The following is a 19,216-nucleotide window of genomic DNA, read 5'->3' as shown; positions in this document are numbered from 1 at the left end:
CTTTCCTTCCTTCTTCCTTCTTTCTGTCCTTCCTTCTTTCCTTCTTTCCTTCTTTCTTTCTTTCTTTCCTTCTTTCTGTCCTTCTTTCTGTCCTTCTTTCTTTCCTTCTTTCCTTCTTTCTTTCCTTCTTTCTTTCCTTCTTTCCTTCTTTCTTTCCTTCTTTCTGTCCTTCTTCTGTCCTTCTTTCTTTCCTTCTTTCTTTCCTTCTTTCTTTCCTTCTTTCTTTCCTTCTTTCCTTCTTTCTTTCCTTCTTTCTTTCCTTCTTTCCTTCTTTCTTTCCTTCTTTCTTTCCTTCTTTCCTTCTTTCTTTCCTTCTTTCTTTCCTTTCTTCTTTCCTTCATTCTTTCCTTCTTTCTTTCCTTCTTTCTTTCCTTCCTTCTTTCCTTCTTTCTTTCCTTTTTTCCTCCCTTCTTTCCTTCCTTCTTTCTTTCCTTCTTTCCTTCTTTCCTTCTTTCTTTCCTTCTTTCTTCCTTTCTTTCCTTCTTTCTTTCCTTCTTTCCTTCTTTCTGTCCTTCCTTCTTTCCTTCTTTCTTTTCTTCTTTCTTTCCTTCTTTCCTTCTTTCTTTCCTTCTTTCCTTCTTTCTGTCCTTCCTTCTTTCCTTCTTTCTTTTCTTCTTTCTTTCCTTCCTTCTTTCCTTCTTTCTTTCCTTCTTTCTTTCCTTCTTTCTTTCCTTCTTTCTTTCCTTCTTTCTTTCCTTCTTTCTTTCCTTCTTTCCCCTTTCCTTCTTTCCTTCCTTTCCTTCCTTCTTTCCTTCCTTTCCTTCTTTCTTTCCTTCTTTCCTTCTTTCTTCCTTCCTTTCTTCCTTCTTTCTTTCCTTCTTTCCTTTTTTCTGTCCTTCCTTCTTTCCTTTTTTCTGTCCTTCCTTCTTTCCTTCTTTCTTTTCTTCTTTCTTTCCTTCTTTCTTTCCTTCTTTCTTTCTTTCCTTCTTTCTTTCCTTCTTTCTTTCCTTCTTTCTTTCTTTCCTTCTTTCTTTCTTTCCTTCTTTCTGTCCTTCTTTCTTTCCTTCTTTCTTTCCTTCTTTCCTTCTTTCTTTCCTTCTTTCTTTCCTTCTTTCTTTCTTTCCTTCCTTCTTTCCTTCTTTCTTTCTTTCCTTCTTTCTTTCCTTCTTTCCTTTTTCTTTCTTTCCTTCTTTCTTTCCTTCCTTCCTTCTTTTCTTTCCTTCTTTCTTTCCTTCTTTCTTTCCTTCCTTCCTTCTTTCCTTCTTTCTTTCCTTCTTTCTGTCCTTCTTTCCTTCCTTCCTTCTTTCCTTCCTTCTTTCCTTCTTTCTATCCTTCTTTCCTTCTTCCTTCCTTTCTTTCCTTTCTTTCCTTCTTTCCTTTTTTCTGTCCTTCCTTCTTTCCTTCTTTCTTTTCTTCTTTCTTTCCTTCTTTCTTTCCTTCTTTCTTTCTTTCCTTCTTTCTTTCCTTCTTTCTTTCTTTCTTTCCTTCTTTCCTTCTTTCTTTCCTTCTTTCCTTCTTTCTTTCTTTCTTTCCTTCTTTCCCCTTTCTTTCTTTCCTTCTTTCTTTCCTTCTTTCTTTCTTTCCTTCCTTCTTTCCTTCCTTCTTTCTTTCCTTCTTTCCTTCTTTCTTTCTTTCCTTCTTTCTTTCCTTCTTTCTGTCCTTCTTTCTGTCCTTCTTTCTTTCCTTCTTTCTTTCCTTCTTTCCTTCCTTCTTCCTTCTTTCTGTCCTTCCTTCTTTCCTTCTTTCCTTCTTTCTTTCTTTCTTTCTTTCTTCTTTCTGTCCTTCTTTCTGTCCTTCTTTCTTTCCTTCTTTCCTTCTTTCTTTCCTTCTTTCCTTCTTTCTTTCTTTCTTTCCTTCTTTCTGTCCTTCTTTCTGTCCTTCTTTCTTTCCTTCTTTCCTTCTTTCTTTCTTTCCTTCTTTCTTTCCTTCTTTCCTTCTTTCTTTCCTTCTTTCTTTCCTTCTTTCCGTCTTTCTTTCCTTCTTTCTTTCCTTCTTTCCTTCTTTCTTTCCTTCTTTCTTTCATTTCTTCTTTCCTTCTTTCTTTCCTTCTTTCTTTCCTTCTTTCTTTCCTTCCTTCTTTCCTTCTTTCCTTCTTTCTTTCCTTCTTTCTTTCCTTTTTTCCTTCCTTCTTTCCTTCCTTCTTTCTTTCCTTCTTTCCTTCTTTCTTTCCTTCTTTCTTCCTTTCTTTCCTTCTTTCTTTCCTTCTTTCCTTCTTTCTGTCCTTCCTTCTTTCCTTCTTTCTTTTCTTCTTTCTTTCCTTCTTTCCTTCTTTCTTTCCTTCTTTCCTTCTTTCTGTCCTTCCTTCTTTCCTTCTTTCTTTTCTTCTTTCTTTCCTTCCTTCTTTCCTTCTTTCTTTCCTTCTTTCTTTCCTTCTTTCTTTCCTTCTTTCTTTCCTTCTTTCCTTCCTTTCCTTCTTTCTTTCCTTCTTTCCTTCTTTCTTCCTTCCTTTCTTTCCTTCTTTCTTTCCTTCTTTCCTTTTTTCTGTCCTTCCTTCTTTCCTTTTTTCTGTCCTTCCTTCTTTCCTTCTTTCTTTTCTTCTTTCTTTCCTTCTTTCTTTCCTTCTTTCTTTCTTTCCTTCTTTCTTTCTTTCCTTCTTTCTGTCCTTCTTTCTTTCCTTCTTTCTTTCCTTCTTTCCTTCTTTCTTTCCTTCTTTCCTTCTTTCTTTCCTTCTTTCTTTCTTTCCTTCCTTCTTTCCTTCTTTCTTTCCTTCTTTCTTTCCTTCTTTCTTTCCTTCTTTCTTTCTTTCCTTCTTTCTTTCCTTCTTTCCTTTTTTCTTTCTTTCCTTCTTTCTTTCCTTCCTTCCTTCTTTTCTTTCCTTCTTTCTTTCCTTCTTTCTTTCCTTCCTTCCTTCTTTCCTTCTTTCTTTCCTTCTTTCTGTCCTTCTTTCCTTCCTTCCTTCTTTCCTTCTTTCTATCCTTCTTTCCTTCTTCCTTCCTTTCTTTCCTTTCTTTCCTTCTTTCCTTTTTTCTGTCCTTCCTTCTTTCCTTCTTTCTTTTCTTCTTTCTTTCCTTCTTTCTTTCCTTCTTTCTTTCTTTCCTTCTTTCTTTCCTTCTTTCTTTCTTTCTTTCCTTCTTTCCTTCTTTCTTTCCTTCTTTCCTTCTTTCTTTCTTTCTTTCCTTCTTTCCCCTTTCTTTCTTTCCTTCTTTCTTTCCTTCTTTCTTTCCTTCCTTCTTTCCTTCCTTCTTTCCTTCTTTCTTTCCTTCTTTCCTTCTTTCTTTCTTTCCTTCTTTCCTTCCTTCTTTCCTTCTTTCTTTCCTTCTTTCCTTCTTTCTTTCTTTCCTTCTTTCTTTCCTTCTTTCTGTCCTTCTTTCTGTCCTTCTTTCCTTCTTTCTTTCCTTCTTTCCTTCCTTCTTTCTTTCCTTCTTTCTTTCCTTCCTTCTTTCCTTCTTTCTTTCTTTCCTTCTTTCTTTCCTTCTTTCTTTCTTTCCTTCTTTCTTTCCTTCTTTCTTTCCTTCTTTCTTTCCTTCTTTCCTTCTTTCTTTGCCTCTTTCCTTCCTTCTTTCCTTCTTTCTTTCCTTCTTTCTTTCTTCTTTCCTTCTTTCTTTCCTTCTTTCTTTCCTTCTTTCCTTCTTTCTTTCCTTCTTTCTTTCCTTCTTTCTTTCCTTCTTTCCTTCTTTCTTTCCTTTCTTCTTTCCTTCTTTCTTTCCTTCTTTCCTTCTTTCTTTCCTTCTTTCCTTCTTTCTTTCCTTCCTTCTTTCCTTCTTTCCTTCTTTCTTTCCTTCTTTCCTTCCTTCTTTCCTTCCTTCTTTCCTTCTTTCTTTCCTTCTTTCTTCCTTCCTTTCTTTCCTTCTTTCCTTCTTTCTGTCCTTCCTTCTTTCCTTCTTTCTTTTCTTCTTTCTTTCCTTCTTTCCTTCTTTCTTTCCTTCTTTCTGTCCTTCTTTCTTTCCTTCTTTCTTTCCTTCTTTCCCCTTTCCTTCTTTCCTTCCTTTCCTTCCTTCTTTCCTTCTTTCTTTCCTTCCTTTCCTTCTTTCTTTCCTTCTTTCTTTCCTTCTTTCTTCCTTCCTTTCTTTCCTTCTTTCTTTCCTTCTTTCCTTTTTTCTGTCCTTCCTTCTTTCCTTCTTTCTTTTCTTCTTTCTTTCCTTCTTTCTTTCCTTCTTTCTTTCCTTCTTTCTTTCTTTCCTTCTTTCTGTCCTTCTTTCTTTCCTTCTTTCTTTCCTTCTTTCTTTCCTTCCTTCTTTCCTTCTTTCTTTCCTTTTTTCCTTCCTTCTTTCCTTCCTTCTTTCTTTCCTTCTTTCCTTCTTTCTTTCCTTCTTTCTTCCTTTCTTTCCTTCTTTCTTTCCTTCTTTCCTTCTTTCTGTCCTTCCTTCTTTCCTTCTTTCTTTTCTTCTTTCTTTCCTTCTTTCCTTCTTTCTTTCCTTCTTTCCTTCTTTCTGTCCTTCCTTCTTTCCTTCTTTCTTTTCTTCTTTCTTTCCTTCCTTCTTTCCTTCTTTCTTTCCTTCTTTCTTTCCTTCTTTCTTTCCTTCTTTCTTTCCTTCTTTCTTTCCTTCTTTCTTTCCTTCTTTCCCCTTTCCTTCTTTCCTTCCTTTCCTTCCTTCTTTCCTTCCTTTCCTTCTTTCTTTCCTTCTTTCCTTCTTTCTTTCCTTCTTTCCTTTTTTCTGTCCTTCCTTCTTTCCTTTTTTCTGTCCTTCCTTCTTTCCTTCTTTCTTTTCTTCTTTCTTTCCTTCTTTCTTTCCTTCTTTCTTTCTTTCCTTCTTTCTTTCTTTCCTTCTTTCTGTCCTTCTTTCTTTCCTTCTTTCTTTCCTTCTTTCCTTCTTTCTTTCCTTCTTTCCTTCTTTCTTTCCTTCTTTCTTTCTTTCCTTCCTTCTTTCCTTCTTTCTTTCCTTCTTTCTTTCCTTCTTTCTTTCCTTCTTTCTTTCCTTCTTTCTTTCTTTCCTTCTTTCTTTCCTTCTTTCCTTTTTTCTTTCTTTCCTTCTTTCTTTCCTTCCTTCCTTCTTTTCTTTCCTTCTTTCTTTCCTTCTTTCTTTCCTTCCTTCCTTCTTTCTTTCCTTCTTTCTGTCCTTCTTTCCTTCCTTCCTTCTTTCCTTCCTTCTTTCCTTCTTTCTATCCTTCTTTCCTTCTTCCTTCCTTTCTTTCCTTTCTTTCCTTCTTTCCTTTTTTCTGTCCTTCCTTCTTTCCTTCTTTCTTTTCTTCTTTCTTTCCTTCTTTCTTTCCTTCTTTCTTTCTTTCCTTCTTTCTTTCCTTCTTTCTTTCTTTCTTTCCTTCTTTCCTTCTTTCTTTCCTTCTTCCTTCTTTCTTTCTTTCCTTCTTTCCCCTTTCTTTCTTTCCTTCTTTCTTTCCTTCTTTCTTCTTTCCTTCCTTCTTTCCTTCCTTCTTTCCTTCTTTCTTTCCTTCTTTCCTTCTTTCTTTCTTTCCTTCTTTCTTTCCTTCTTTCTGTCCTTCTTTCTGTCCTTCTTTCTTTCCTTCTTTCTTTCCTTCTTTCCTTCCTTCTTTCCTTCTTTCTTTCCTTCTTTCTTTCTTTCTTTCCTTCTTTCCTTCTTTCTTTCCTTCTTTCCTTCTTTCTTTCTTTCTTTCCTTCTTTCTTTCTTTCTTTCCTTCTTTCCCCTTTCTTTCTTTCCTTCTTTCTTTCCTTCTTTCCTTCTTTCTTTCCTTCTTTCCTTCTTTCTTTCTTTCCTTCTTTCTTTCCTTCTTTCTGTCCTTCTTTCTGTCCTTCCTTCTTTCCTTCTTTCTTTTCTTCTTTCTTTCCTTCTTTCCTTCTTTCTTTCCTTCTTTCCTTCTTTCTGTCCTTCCTTCTTTCCTTCTTTCTTTTCTTCTTTCTTTCCTTCCTTCTTTCCTTCTTTCTTTCCTTCTTTCTTTCCTTCTTTCTTTCCTTCTTTCTTTCCTTCTTTCTTTCCTTCTTTCCCCTTTCCTTCTTTCCTTCCTTTCCTTCCTTCTTTCCTTCCTTTCCTTCTTTCTTTCCTTCTTTCCTTCTTTCTTCCTTCCTTTCTTTCCTTCTTTCTTTCCTTCTTTCCTTTTTTCTGTCCTTCCTTCTTTCCTTTTTTCTGTCCTTCCTTCTTTCCTTCTTTCTTTTCTTCTTTCTTTCCTTCTTTCTTTCCTTCTTTCTTTCTTTCCTTCTTTCTTTCTTTCCTTCTTTCTGTCCTTCTTTCTTTCCTTCTTTCTTTCCTTCTTTCCTTCTTTCTTTCCTTCTTTCCTTCTTTCTTTCCTTCTTTCTTTCTTTCCTTCCTTCTTTCCTTCTTTCTTTCCTTCTTTCTTTCCTTCTTTCTTTCCTTCTTTCTTTCCTTCTTTCTTTCTTTCCTTCTTTCTTTCCTTCTTTCCTTTTTTCTTTCTTTCCTTCTTCTTTCCTTCCTTCCTTCTTTTCTTCTTTCTTTCCTTCTTTCTTTCCTTCTTTCTTTCTTTCCTTCTTTCTTTCCTTCTTTCTTTCTTTCTTTCCTTCTTTCCTTCTTTCTTTCCTTCTTTCCTTCTTTCTTTCTTTCTTTCCTTCTTTCCCCTTTCTTTCTTTCCTTCTTTCTTTCCTTCTTTCTTTCCTTCTTTCTTCCTTCCTTCTTTCCTTCTTTCTTTCCTTCTTTCCTTCTTTCTTCCTTCCTTTCTTTCCTTCTTTCTTTCCTTCCTTCTTTCCTTCTTTCTTTCCTTCTTTCCTTCTTTCTTTCTTTCCTTCTTTCTTTCCTTCTTTCTGTCCTTCTTTCTGTCCTTCTTTCCTTCTTTCTTTCCTTCTTTCCTTCCTTCTTTCTTTCCTTCTTTCTTTCCTTCCTTCTTTCCTTCTTTCTTTCTTTCCTTTTTCCTTCCTTCTTTCTTTCCTTCTTCTTTCCTTCCTTCTTTCCTTCTTTCTTTCTTTCCTTCTTTCTTTCCTTCCTTTCCTTCCTTCTTCCTTCTTTCTTTCCTTCCTTTCCTTCTTTCTTTCCTTCTTTCTTTCCTTCTTTCTTCCTTCCTTTCTTTCCTTCTTTCTTTCCTTCTTTCCTTTTTCTGTCCTTCCTTCTTTCCTTCTTTCTTTTCTTCTTTCTTTCCTTCTTTCTTTCCTTCTTTCTTTCTTTCCTTCTTTCTTTCATTCATTCTTTCCTTCTTTCTTTCCTTCTTTCTTTCTTTCTTTCTTTCTTTCCTTCTTTCTTTCCTTCTTTCTTCTTTCTTCCTTCTTTCCTTCTTTCTTTCCTTCTTTCCTTCTTTCTTTCTTCTTTCCTTCTTTCCCCTTTCTTTCTTTCCTTCTTTCTTTCCTTCTTTCTTTCCTTCTTTCTTCCTTCCTTCTTTCCTTCTTTCTTTCCTTCTTTCCTTCTTTCTTCCTTCCTTTCTTTCCTTTTTTCCTTCCTTCTTCTTCCTTCTTTCTTTCCTTCTTTCCTTCTTTCCTTCTTCTTTCCTTCTTTCTTCCTTTCTTTCCTTCTTTCTTTTCCTTCTTTCCTTCTTTCTGTCCTTCCTTCTTTCCTTCTTTCTTTTCTTCTTTCTTTCTTCTTTCCTTCTTTCTTTCTCTTCCTTCTTTCTGTCCTTCCTTCTTTCCTTCTTTCTTTTCTTCTTTCTTTCCTTCCTTCTTTCCTTCTTCTTTCCTTCTTTCTTTCCTTCTTTCTTTCCTTCTTTCTTCCTTCTTTCTTCCTTCTTTCCCTTTCCTTCTTTCCTTCCTTTCCTTCCTTCTTTCCTTCCTTTCCTTCTTTCTTTCCTTCTTTCCTTCTTTCTTTCCTTCTTTCCTTTTTTCTGTCCTTCCTTCTTTCCTTTTTTCTGTCCTTCCTTCTTTCCTTCTTTCTTTCTTCTTTCTTTCCTTCTTCTTTCCTTCTTTCTTTCTTTCCTTCTTCTTTCTTTCCTTCTTTCTGTCCTTCTTTCTTTCCTTCTTTCTTCCTTCTTTCCTTCTTTCTTTCCTTCTTTCTTCTTTCTTTCCTTCTTCTTTCTTTCCTTCCTTCTTTCCTTCTTTCTTTCCTTCTTTCTTTCCTTCTTTCTTTCCTTCTTTCTTTCTTCTTCTTTCTTTCTCTTCTTTCTTCTTCTTTTTCTTTCCTTCTTTCTTTCCTTCCTTCCTTCTTTTCTTTCCTTCTTCTTTCCTTCTTTCTTTCCTTCCTTCCTTCTTTCTTCCTTCTTTCTGTCCTTCTTTCCTTCCTTCCTTCTTTCCTTCCTTCTTTCCTTCTTTCTATCCTTCTTTCCTTCTTCCTTCCTTTCTTCCTTTCTTTCCTTCTTTCCTTTTTTCTGTCCTTCCTTCTTTCCTTCTTTCTTTCTTCTTTCTTTCCTTCTTTCTTTCCTTCTTTCTTTCTTTCCTTCTTTCTTTCCTTCTTTCTTTCTTTCTTTCTTCTTTCTTTCCTTCTTTCCTTCTTTCTTTCTTTCTTTCTTTCCTTCTTTCCCCTTTCTTTCTTTCCTTCTTTCTTTCCTTCTTTCTTTCTTTCCTTCCTTCTTTCCTTCCTTCTTTCCTTCTTCTTTCCTTCTTTCCTTCTTTCTTTCTTTCCTTCTTCTTTCCTTCTTTCTGTCCTTCTTTCTGTCCTTCTTTCTTTCCTTCTTTCTTTCCTTCTTTCCTTCCTTCTTTCCTTCTTTCTTTCCTTCCTTCTTTCCTTCTTTCTTTCTTTCCTTCTTTCTTTCCTTCTTTCTTTCTTTCCTTCTTTCTTTCTTCTTTCTTTCCTTCTTTCTTTCCTTCTTTCCTTCTTTCTTTCCCTCTTTCCTTCCTTCTTTCCTTCTTTCTTTCTTTCCTTCTTTCTTTCCTTCTTTCCTTCTTTCTTTCCTTCTTTCTTTCCTTCTTTCTTTCCTTCTTTCTTTCCTTCTTTCCTTCTTTCTTTCCTTTCTTCTTTCCTTCTTTCTTTCCTTCTTTCCTTCTTTCTTTCCTTCTTTCCTTCTTTCTTTCCTTCCTTCTTTCCTTCCTTCTTTCTTTCCTTCTTTCCTTCTTTCTTTCCTTCTTTCTTCCTTCCTTTCTTTCCTTCTTTCCTTCTTTCTGTCCTTCCTTCTTTCCTTCTTTCTTTTCTTCTTTCTTTCCTTCTTTCCTTCTTTCTTTCCTTCTTTCTGTCCTTCTTTCTTTCCTTCTTTCTTTCCTTCTTTCCCCTTTCCTTCTTTCCTTCCTTTCCTTCTTTCTTTCCTTCCTTTCCTTCTTTCTTTCCTTCTTTCTTTCCTTCTTTCTTCCTTCCTTTCTTTCCTTCTTTCTTTCCTTCTTTCCTTTTTTCTGTCCTTCCTTCTTTCCTTCTTTCTTTCCTTCTTTCCTTCTTTCTTTCCTTCTTTCTTTCCTTCCTTCTTTCCTTCTTTCTTTCCTTCTTTCTTTCCTTCTTTCTTTCCTTCTTTCCTTCTTCTTCTTTCCTTCTTTCTTTCCTTCTTTCCTTTTTTCTTTCTTTCCTTCTTTCTTTCCTTCCTTCCTTCTTTTCTTTCCTTCTTTCTTTCCTTCTTTCCTTCCTTCCTTCTTTCCTTCTTTCTTTCCTTCTTTCTGTCCTTCTTTCCTTCCTTCCTTCTTTCCTTCTTCTTTCCTTCTTTCTATCCTTCTTTCCTTCTTTCTTTCCTTCTTTCTTTCCTTCTTTCCTTTTTCTGTCCTTCCTTCTTTCCTTCTTTCTTTCTTCTTTCTTTCCTTCTTTCTTTCCTTCTTTCTTTCTTTCTTTCCTTCTTTCCTTCTTTCTTTCCTTCTTTCTTTCCTTCTTTCTTTCTTTCCTTCTTTCCCTTTCTTTCTTTCCTTCTTTCTTTCCTTCTTCTTCCTTCTTTCTTCTTTCCTTCCTTCTTTCCTTCTTCTTTCCTTCTTTCTTTCCTTCTTTCTTTCTTTCCTTCTTTCCTTCCTTCTTCCTTCCTTCTTTTCTTTCCTTCTTTCCTTATTTCTTTCCTTCTTTCCTTCCTTCTTTCTTTCCTTCTTTCTTTCTTTCCTTCTTTCCTTCTTCTGTCCTTCTTTCCTTCTTTCTTTCTTTCCTTCTTTCTTTCCTTCTTTCCTTCTTTCCTTCTTTCTTTGCTCTTTCCTTCTTTCTTTCCTTTCTTCTTTCCTTCTTTCTTTCCTTCTTTCTTTCCTTCTTCTTTCCTTCTTTCTTTCCTTCTTTCCTTCTTTCCTTCTTTCTTTCCTTCTTTCCTTCTTTCTTTCCTTCTTTCTTTCCTTCTTTCTTTCTTTCTTTCCTTCTTTCTTTCCTTCTTTCTTTCCTTCTTTCCTTCTTTCTTCCTTTCTTTCCTTCTTTCTTTCCTTCTTTCCTTCTTTCTGTCCTTCCTTCTTTCCTTCTTTCTTTTCTTCTTTCTTCCTTCTTTCTTTCCTTCTTTCTTTCTTTCCTTCTTTCTTCCTTCTTTCTTCCTTCTTTCTGTCCTTCTTTCTTTCCTTCTTTCCTTCTTTCTTCCTTCCTTTCTTTCCTTCTTTCTTTCCTTCTTTCTGTCCTTCCTTCTTTCCTTTTTTTTTCTTCTTCCTTCCTTCTTTCTTTCCTTCTTTCTTTCCTTCTTTCCTTCTTTCTGTCCTTCCTTCTTTCCTTCTTTCTGTCCTTCTTTCTTTCCTTCTTTCTTTCCTTCTATCCTTCTTTCCTTCTTTCTTTCCTTCTTTCTTCCTTCCTTTCTTTCCTTCTTTCTTTCCTTCTTTCTTTCCTTCTTCCTTTTTCTGTCCTTCCTTCTTCCTTCTTTCTTTTCTTCTTTCTTTCCTTCTTCTTTCTTCTTTCTTTCTTTCCTTCTTTCTTTCCTTCTTTCTTTCCTTCCTTCTTACTTTCTTTCCTTCTTTCTTTCCTTCTTTCTTTCTTTCCTTCTTTCTTTCCTTCTTTCTTTCCTTCTTTCTTTCCTTTTTTCTTTCCTTCTTTCTTTCCTTTTTTCTTCTTTCTTTCCTTCTTTCTTTCCTTCTTTCTTCCTTCTTTCTTTCTTCCTTCTCCTTCTTTCTTTCCTTCTTTCCTTCTTTTTTTCTTTTTTTCTTTCCTTCCTTCTTTTCTTTCCTTCTTTCCTTCTTTCCTTCTTTCTTTCCTTCTTTCTTTCCTTCTTTCCTTCTTTCTTTCCTTCTTTCTTCCCTTCCTTCTTTCTTTCCTTCTTTCCTTCCTTCTTTCTTTCTTTCTTTCTTTCTTTCTTTCCTTCTTTCTGTCCTTCTTTCCTTCTTTCTTTCCTTCTTTCTTTCTTTCTTTCCTTCTTTCTGTCCTTCTTTCTGTCCTTCTTTCTTTCCTTCTTTCCTTCTTTCTTTCCTTCTTTCTTTCCTTCTTTCCTTCTTTCCTTCTTTCTTTCCTTCTTTCTTTCCTTCTTTCCTTCTTTCTTTCCTTCTTTCTTTCCTTCTTTCCTTCTTTCTTTCCTTCTTTCTTTCCTTTCTTCTTTCCTTCTTTCTTTCTTTCCTTCTTTCTTTCCTTCTTTCTTTCCTTCTTTCCTTCTTTCTTTCCTTCTTTCCTTCCTTCTTTCCTTCTTTCTTTCCTTCTTTCTTTCCTTCTTCTTCTTCCTTCTTCTTCTTCCTTCTTTCTTTCCTTCGTTCCTTCTTTCTGTCCTTCCTTCTTTCCTTCTTTCTTTCTTCTTTCTTTCCTTCCTTCTTTCCTTCTTTCCTTCTTTCTTTCCTTCCTTCTTTCCTTCTTTCTTTCCTTCTTTCTTTCCTTCTTTCTTTCCTTCCTTTTTTCCTTCTTTCTTTCCTTCTTTCCTTCTTTCTTTCCTTCTTTCTTTCCTTCTTTCCTTCTTTCTTTCTTTCCTTCTTTCTTTCTTTCCTTCTTTCTTTCCTTCCTTCTTTCTTTCCTACCTTCTTTCTTTCCTTCTTTCCTTCTTTCTGTCCTTCCTTCTTTCCTTCTTTCTTTTCTTCTTTCTTTCCTTCCTTCTTTCTTTACTTCTTTCTTTCCTTCTTTCCTTCTTTCTTCCTTCCTTTCTTTCCTTCTTTCTTTCCTTCTTTCCTTTTTTCTGTCCTTCCTTCTTTCCTTCTTTCTTTTCTTCTTTCTTTCCTTCTTTCTTTCCTTCTTTCTTTCCTTCCTTCTTTCCTTCTTTCTTTCTTTCCTTCTTTCTTTCCTTCTTTCCTTCCTTCTTTCCTTCCTTCTTTCCTTCTTTCTTTCCTTCTTTCCTTCTTTCTTTCCTTCTTTCCTTCTTTCTTTCCCTCTTTCCTTCTTTCTTTTCTTCCTTCTTTCCTTCTTTCTTTCTTTCCTTCTTTCTTTCCTTCTTTCCTTCCTTCTTTCTTTCCTTCTTTCTTTCCTTCTTTCTTTCCTTCTTTCTTTCCTTCTTTCTTTCCTTCTTTCTGTCCTTCCTTCTTTCCTTCTTTCTTTTCTTCTTTCCTTCTTTCTTTCCTTCTTTCTTTCTTTCCTTCTTTCTTTCCTTCTTTCTTTCCTTCTTTCCTTCCTTCTTTCTTTCCTTCCTTCTTTTCTTTCCTTCTTTCTTTCCTTCTTTCCTTCCTTCTTTCTTTCCTTCTTTCTTTCTTTCCTTCTTTCCTTCTTTCTTTCCCTCTTTCCTTCTTTCTTTCCTTCTTTCTTTCCTTCTTTCTTTCCTTCTTTCCTTCTTTCCTTCTTTCTTTCCTTCTTTCTTTCTTTCCTTCTTTCTTTCCTTCTTTCTTTCCTTCTTTCCTTCTTTCTTTCCTTCTTTCCTTCCTTCTTTCCTTCTTTCTTTCCTTCTTTCTTTCCTTCTTTCTTTCCTTCTTTCCTTCTTTCTTCCTTCCTTTCTTTCCTTCTTTCTTTCCTTCTTTCCTTCTTTCTGTCCTTCCTTCTTTCCTTCTTTCTTTTCTTCTTTCTTTCCTTCCTTCTTTCCTTCTTTCTTTCCTTCTTTCTTTCCTTCCTTCTTTCCTTCTTTCTTTCCTTCTTTCTTTCTTTCCTTCTTTCTTTCCTTCCTTCTTTCCTTCTTTCTTTCCTTCTTTCCTTCTTTCTTTCCTTCTTTCCTTTTTTCTTTCCTTCTTTCCTTCTTTCTTTCCTTCCTTCTTTCCTTCTTTCTTTCCTTCTTTCTTTCCTTCTTTCAATCCTTCTTTCCAGCCTTCTTGCCATTTTTTGTCCAAGCAGTGCCCGCTGATTACTTTCCTATGGAGAGGATATCCTGTTTCAATGGCATTTAGATACTTTTCAATCCAAAATATGTATCTTACTTTAGTTACTGAAGGAAAATCTAATTTCCTCACCTATGCTTCAGAACCGAGAGGAACCTTTCCTCTGCCAGGTACACTGAAGCCTTGTGACTGGATACTACACTATCTGCACCGTTTGCAGCAGACTTCCCCGGAGAAGCTTTCACGCCCTGCCACTGTTATCTCCGGTCTTTGGTGAACTTCAGGCCTGGAAGACGAACGAAATGAAACGTAATGCAAGCCAGGTTTCAAATCCTTTGTCTCAATTTATTACTCATAGGGTAATGACTTTTATATAGAAAAAAGAAGATATTGGTTAGAGGCGTAACATAGGCGTATCCTAGGTGTAACATAGGCGTATCCTAGGTGTGTCTTGGGCGTTTCACTTAAACCTCGGCCAGGCAGGGGACGGGCTCGCTGGCACTCATGCGCTGCGCCATGCCCTGCTCGGCGATTCGTGGCCAGCTAGGCGCACTTACATGGGGGTGCAGCCATGACGTCACGGAGCTGGTTCGCCCTCATTGACGTAGCAAAATTTAATTTGCTTGCTCTAAGCGCCGAGCGGGCGCAGATGCTTGCTCACGCTGGCCACACACATTGCCACAATATGTTTAATTGCGGCCAGCGTGAGCGGGCCCGCCAGCTCAGCGCCAGCCTGGCTGAGGCCTTAGAATAAGCGTGCTTGGCACACATCCCGCCTTTGAATTTTTTTTCACATGCCCTGACTCTTAATTACTCATTGTTTGTCTAATTCATACATAATTTTGTTTAAAAAGACATGGAATAAAACAGTATAGAGGTTAAAACTGCAATGGTTCTTTCAATACAATGTTCTTTCCCTCCCAACCCACATTGTACTGCTCTACGGAATATGTTGGTGCCTCCTACGGAATATGTTGGTGCCATACAGAGGAGGTGATAGGACAGGAAGTACAGTAAGAGCAAGACACTGACCACCACACTCTTGCAGGATAGGAGGAAGCTGCCAGACACTGACTCCTCCCCCTCCCTGCAGGATAAGCGGAAGCTGCCAGACACTGACTCCTCCCCCACCCTGCAGGATAAGAGGAAGCTGCCAGACACTGACTCCTCCCCCTCCCTGCAGGATAAGAGGAAGCTGCCAGACACTGACTCCTCCCTGCAGGATAAGAGGAAGCTGCCAGACACTGACTCCTCCCTGCAGGATAAGAGGAAGCTGCCAGAAACAGACTCCTCCCCCTCCCTGCAGAATAAGGCCCCGGGCATGCTGTGGAAGACAGCGCTGAGCCTCCTGTCTTACCCCTTGCATCGGCATGGTGGGTGGCTTTAGTGCATGCCGCCGCATGCTTCCGCAGCCGTGCGGAGGCGTACTGAGTTGAAGCCGACATGAAGATTTAAGTTTCGGCGCGGAGGGCTGATCACGTGACCAGGAACCAGCCAATAGGAAGGAAGTACCAAGTTTCTACAAGTAGCTGCTGATAATCGTGAGAATATATTGAAGGAGCAGACTGGTATAGGTAAAATGGATCCTGCACTTATTGAATTACTGATTTCAGAGGTCTCAGTGAGGGATTTATTATACAACAAACGTGCAAAATTATACCATGACAGGATGGTGCATGACAAGCTCTGGAAGGAGATAGGGCTCAATCTGAACATTTCATGTAAGTATTTTCCATACCACCTACAGCGTCTGCACCCCCCCTGTGGTAGCATATTTTCCATACCCCCTACAGCGTCCGCACCCCCCTGTGGTAACATATTTTCCATACCCCTTACAGCGTCCGCACCCCCTGGGGTAACGTATTTTCCATACTCCTTACAGCGTCCGCACCCCCCTGTGGTAACATTTTCCATACCCCTTACAGCGTCCGCACCCCCCCCGTGGTAACATATTTTCCATTCCCCCTACAGTGTCCGCACCCCTCTGTTGTAACATATTTTCCATACCCCCTACAGCGTCTGCACCCCCCTGTGGTAACATATTTTCCTTACCCCTTAAAGCAGGCCTGCACAACTTGTAAGGTAACATATTTTCCTTACCCCTTAAAGCAGGCCTGCCCAACTTGTAAAGCGAGAAGGGCCGAACTGCTCCAAGGAAAACAGATTCGGGCCACACGGGTAAAATCATCATCATCATCATCATCATCATATCTCCCCCAGCACCTCTCATCATCATCATCATCATCCTCATATCTCCTCCAGCACCCCTCATCAATCTCTCTCAGCACCCCTCATCATCCTCATATCTGCCCCAGCACCCCATCATCCTCAAATCTCCCCCAGCACACCTCATCCTCATATCTCCCCCAGCACCCCTCATCCTCATATCTCCCCCTGCACCCCTCATCATCAACCTTTGCGAGACTCACCCTCTATCTCATACCCCCATCTCTCCCCCTCACCCATACACGATACTCCCCCTCCACAAAACACAATACCCCCTTGCAGACCACACATCCCACCCCCTACACCTCACCCCCCTGCACCTCACCCCCCATGCACCTCACCCCCTCCTGCACCTCACCCCCCCCCTGCACCTCACCCCTCTCTGCACCTCACCCCCCCTTGCACCTCACCTCCCCCTTGCACCTCACCCCCCCCTTGCACCTCACCTCCCACCCAACGGCACCTCCCCTTAATGGCACCTCATGGAGCAGGCAGGACTAGCATGCTCGTGCAGTCCTGAGAGGGGGTTCGTGGCTCCTGGGCGGGAAAGGAGGGGGCTCGGGGCTCCTGGGCGGGGGAGGGAGGGACTCGCGGCCAGGAGAGGAGGGGGGGACTCGCGGCCGGGAGAGGAGGGGTGGACTCGTGACAGGGAGAGGAGGGGGAGACCCGCGGCCGGGAGAGGAGGGGGGGACTCGCGGTCGGGAGAGGAGGACTCGCGGCCGGGAGTGGAGGCTTGGGAGGGAGGAGGACGTGGGAAAGCCGCCGCGGGCCGCACAATGAGTGCAGGCAGGCCGCATGCGCCCCGCGGGCCACGTGTTGTGCAGGCCTGCTTTAAAGCGTCCGCACCCCCCTGTGGTAACATATTTTCCATACCCCTTAAAGCTTCCGCACCCCCCTGTGGTAACATATTTTCCATACCCCTTTAAGCGTCCACACCCCCCTGTGGTAACATATTTTCCATACCCCTTAGAGCGTCCGCACTCCCCTGGGGTAACATATTTTCCATACCCCTTACAGCGTCCGCACCCCCCTGTGGTAATATTTTCCATACCCCCTACAGCGTCCGCACCCCCCTGTGGTAACATATTTTCCATACCTCCTACAGCGTCCGCACCCCTCTGTGGTAACATATTTTCCATACCCCCTACAGCATCCGCACCCCCCTGTGGTAACATATTTTCCATACCCCTTAAAGCTTGCGCACCCCCCTGTGGTAACATATTTTCCATACCCCTTACAGCGTCCACACCCCCCTGTGGTAACATATTTTCCATACTCCTTACAGCGTCCGCACCCCCCTGGGGTAACCTATTTTCCATACCCCCTACAGCGTCCGCACCCCCCTGTGGTAACATATTTTCCATACCCCTTACAGCGTCCGAACCCGCTTGTGGTAACATATTTTCCATACCCCTTACAGTGTTCGCACCCCTCTGTGGTAACATATATTCCATACCCCCTACAGCGTCCGCACCCCCCTGTGGTAACATATTTTCCATACCCCTTACAGCGTCCGAACCCGCTTGTGGTAACATATTTTCCATACCCCTTACAGCGTTCGCACCCCTCTGTGGTAACATATTTTCCATGAAAACAAAGGGAGGGTTAGGGAGTGATCACAGGGCCACACTAATTGAGTAAAGTGAGAAGGTAAATAATAATAATGGTAATTGTAAATGTGGGTGCAAACTGTGAACTGAAAAGTGAATCAGGCAAAAAGAGGGGGAAGGGGAACACCAAATGAATGAGTCCCCTAAAGAATTCACTAACTGCACACCTACATATTATAAAATCTAACTTTTAATAAATTTACTTAAAACATATATTACCAAACGTAATGTACTAAATGTTTTTAAAAAATGAATTAAATATTCAATAACGTGCAACCATGTCAGATGAATGTATGATTGTACAAACCCAAATGTAATATTCCTGGGTTTGACAGGACAGTGGATGCTGCAAGTCAGGGTGTTAACCCCTCTGGAGTATATATGCAGACTGTAGGTAACCGTATCCTACTCAGTGAGCCTTTAACTGGTCACAGACTCAGCAATCCTGCAATGATATATATAGCAGCGAACACCTATGTGTTAAGTGCATATGCTTGAGAAGTGACGCTGATACAAACACAATCAATCCATAATACCCTCAGTATAGTTAGGCTGGAACTCGCAGTGCCATTGACATAGAGTTTCTCAGCAAAGAGGCTCAGATTGTGTATATAACATATATTGTGTATAGCAGGAAAGCAGACTCACTGCCCAGTGAGCCTTTAACCGGTCACAGACTCAGCAATCCTGCAATGATATATATAGCAGCGAACACCTATGTGTTAAGTGCATATGTTTGAGAAGTGACGCTGATACAACTGTGTTATATACACAATCTGAGCCTCTTTGCTGAGAAACTCTATGTCAATGGCACTGCGAGTTCCAGCCTAACTATACTGAGGGTATTATGGATTGATTGTGTTTGTATCAGCGTCACTTCTCAAGCATATGCACTTAACACATAGGTGTTCGCTGCTATATATATCATTGCAGGATTGCTGAGTCTGTGACCAGTTAAAGGCTCACTGAGTAGGATACGGTTACCTACAGTCTGCATATATACTCCAGAGGGGTTAACACCCTGACTTGCAGCATCCACTGTCCTGTCAAACCCAGGAATATTACATTTGGGTTTGTACAATCATACATTCATCTGACATGGTTGCACGTTATTGAATATTTAATTCATTTTTTAAAAACATTTAGTACATTACGTTTGGTAATATATGTTTTAAGTAAATTTATTAAAAGTTAGATTTTATAATATGTAGGTGTGCAGTTAGTGAATTCTTTAGGGGACTCATTCATTTGGTGTTCCCCTTCCCCCTCTTTTTGCCTGAACATATTTTCCATACCCCTTACAATGTTTGCACCCCTCTGTGGTAACATATTTTCCATACCTCCTACAGCGTCCGCACACCCCTGTGGTAACATATTTTCCATACCCCTAACAGCGTCCCCACCCCCTTGTGGTAACATTTTCCATACCCCTAACAGCGTCCCCACCCCCCTGTGGTAACATATTTTCCATACCCCATACAGCAATAATGTAATATGTTATATGTATTACAAGAAAATATATATATTTTTTATTTCTATTTATAGCGGATGTTGCCAAAAATAAATGGAAGAATCTAACAGATGCTTTCAGAAGAGAGTTAAAAAAAGTGAAGCCACCACGATCAGGAGACCCCGGTCCAGGCACCACCAGCGAATATACATCAACGTGGCCTTACTTTGCAAATATGATGTTTCTGAAAGAACAAATGCTCCCAGCGAGAACCGAGTCAAACCTGGAGGAAACAAGTACACAGGACAGCTTCGTTGAGCTGTCCTTCGTCGAAGACGAGGTAGTTCCTGTGTGTGTGGCGGCTGCTGAACCAGTCGCCAAAAAAGCCAGGACCACTAACGATTTACGTCGTAAAATGATTAATATCGAGGAACAGAAATTTGGACTTCTACATGAAATGATGGCGGGCAGCAATGAGGACATGGATTTCTTTCAAAGTTTCTTACATTATACAGTATCACGCCACTAGACAAAATGTCAAAACTTCGTTACAGACGAAAGTTTTAGGAACTTGTTCATGATACTGTGGAGGAATTTGACGCCTCCCAGTAGAAATGTATTGGCATGAAGTAATTTGAAATACGTTGAGATGTTTTATGTTTACAGTTTAAAGTAAAAGTTATTTAAAAGTTTTCTTATATGTTGTGTTTTCAATAGTTAATAAATATTTGACTGGTTTTGAAAATTGGCTGATTCTCTTCTTAATATATATTTGACTTGTAACATGAAAAATATATAAGGACATACATATCGACAAAATGACACACACACACACACACACACACACATAGCGACACACACACACACACATAGCGACACACACACAAACTCACACACACACATATACACCAATACACACACACACATAGATACACACACATATACACCGATACACACACACACATAGCGATACACACACACACACATAGATACACACACATATACACCGATACACACACACACACACACACACACACATAGCGATACACACACACACACATAGATACACACATATACACCGATACACACACACACACACACACACTGGAGTACAGAGGCAGCGACGGATGTGAGTGACTGGAGGGGGAGAGAGGAAAGTACTTCTTCATCAAACAAAACACGTTTATTATGATTAACAATGTTAAATACTGCTGCGGCAGCTTTTATTCTTACTAATCAGCGGCTTTTACC

General features: G+C 39.5%; 1 long non-coding RNA gene across 1 annotated transcript; it reads left to right on the top strand.

Annotated features, from left to right (window-relative positions):
• The first annotated feature begins 12,702 nt into the window (after positions 1-12,702).
• On the top strand, positions 12,703-18,672 carry LOC142483661 (uncharacterized). The gene is made up of 4 exons (XR_012797412.1): positions 12,703-13,002; positions 13,668-14,400; positions 14,789-14,857; positions 18,061-18,672. It is a non-coding gene; the product is annotated as an uncharacterized LOC142483661 (long non-coding RNA).
• The last annotated feature ends 544 nt before the right edge of the window (positions 18,673-19,216 follow it).

The sequence above is a fragment of the Ascaphus truei genome, unplaced genomic scaffold (assembly GCF_040206685.1).
Source record: "Ascaphus truei isolate aAscTru1 unplaced genomic scaffold, aAscTru1.hap1 HAP1_SCAFFOLD_352, whole genome shotgun sequence".
Classification (NCBI taxonomy): domain Eukaryota; kingdom Metazoa; phylum Chordata; class Amphibia; order Anura; family Ascaphidae; genus Ascaphus; species Ascaphus truei.
This window is presented reverse-complemented; position numbering and strand designations above follow the sequence as displayed.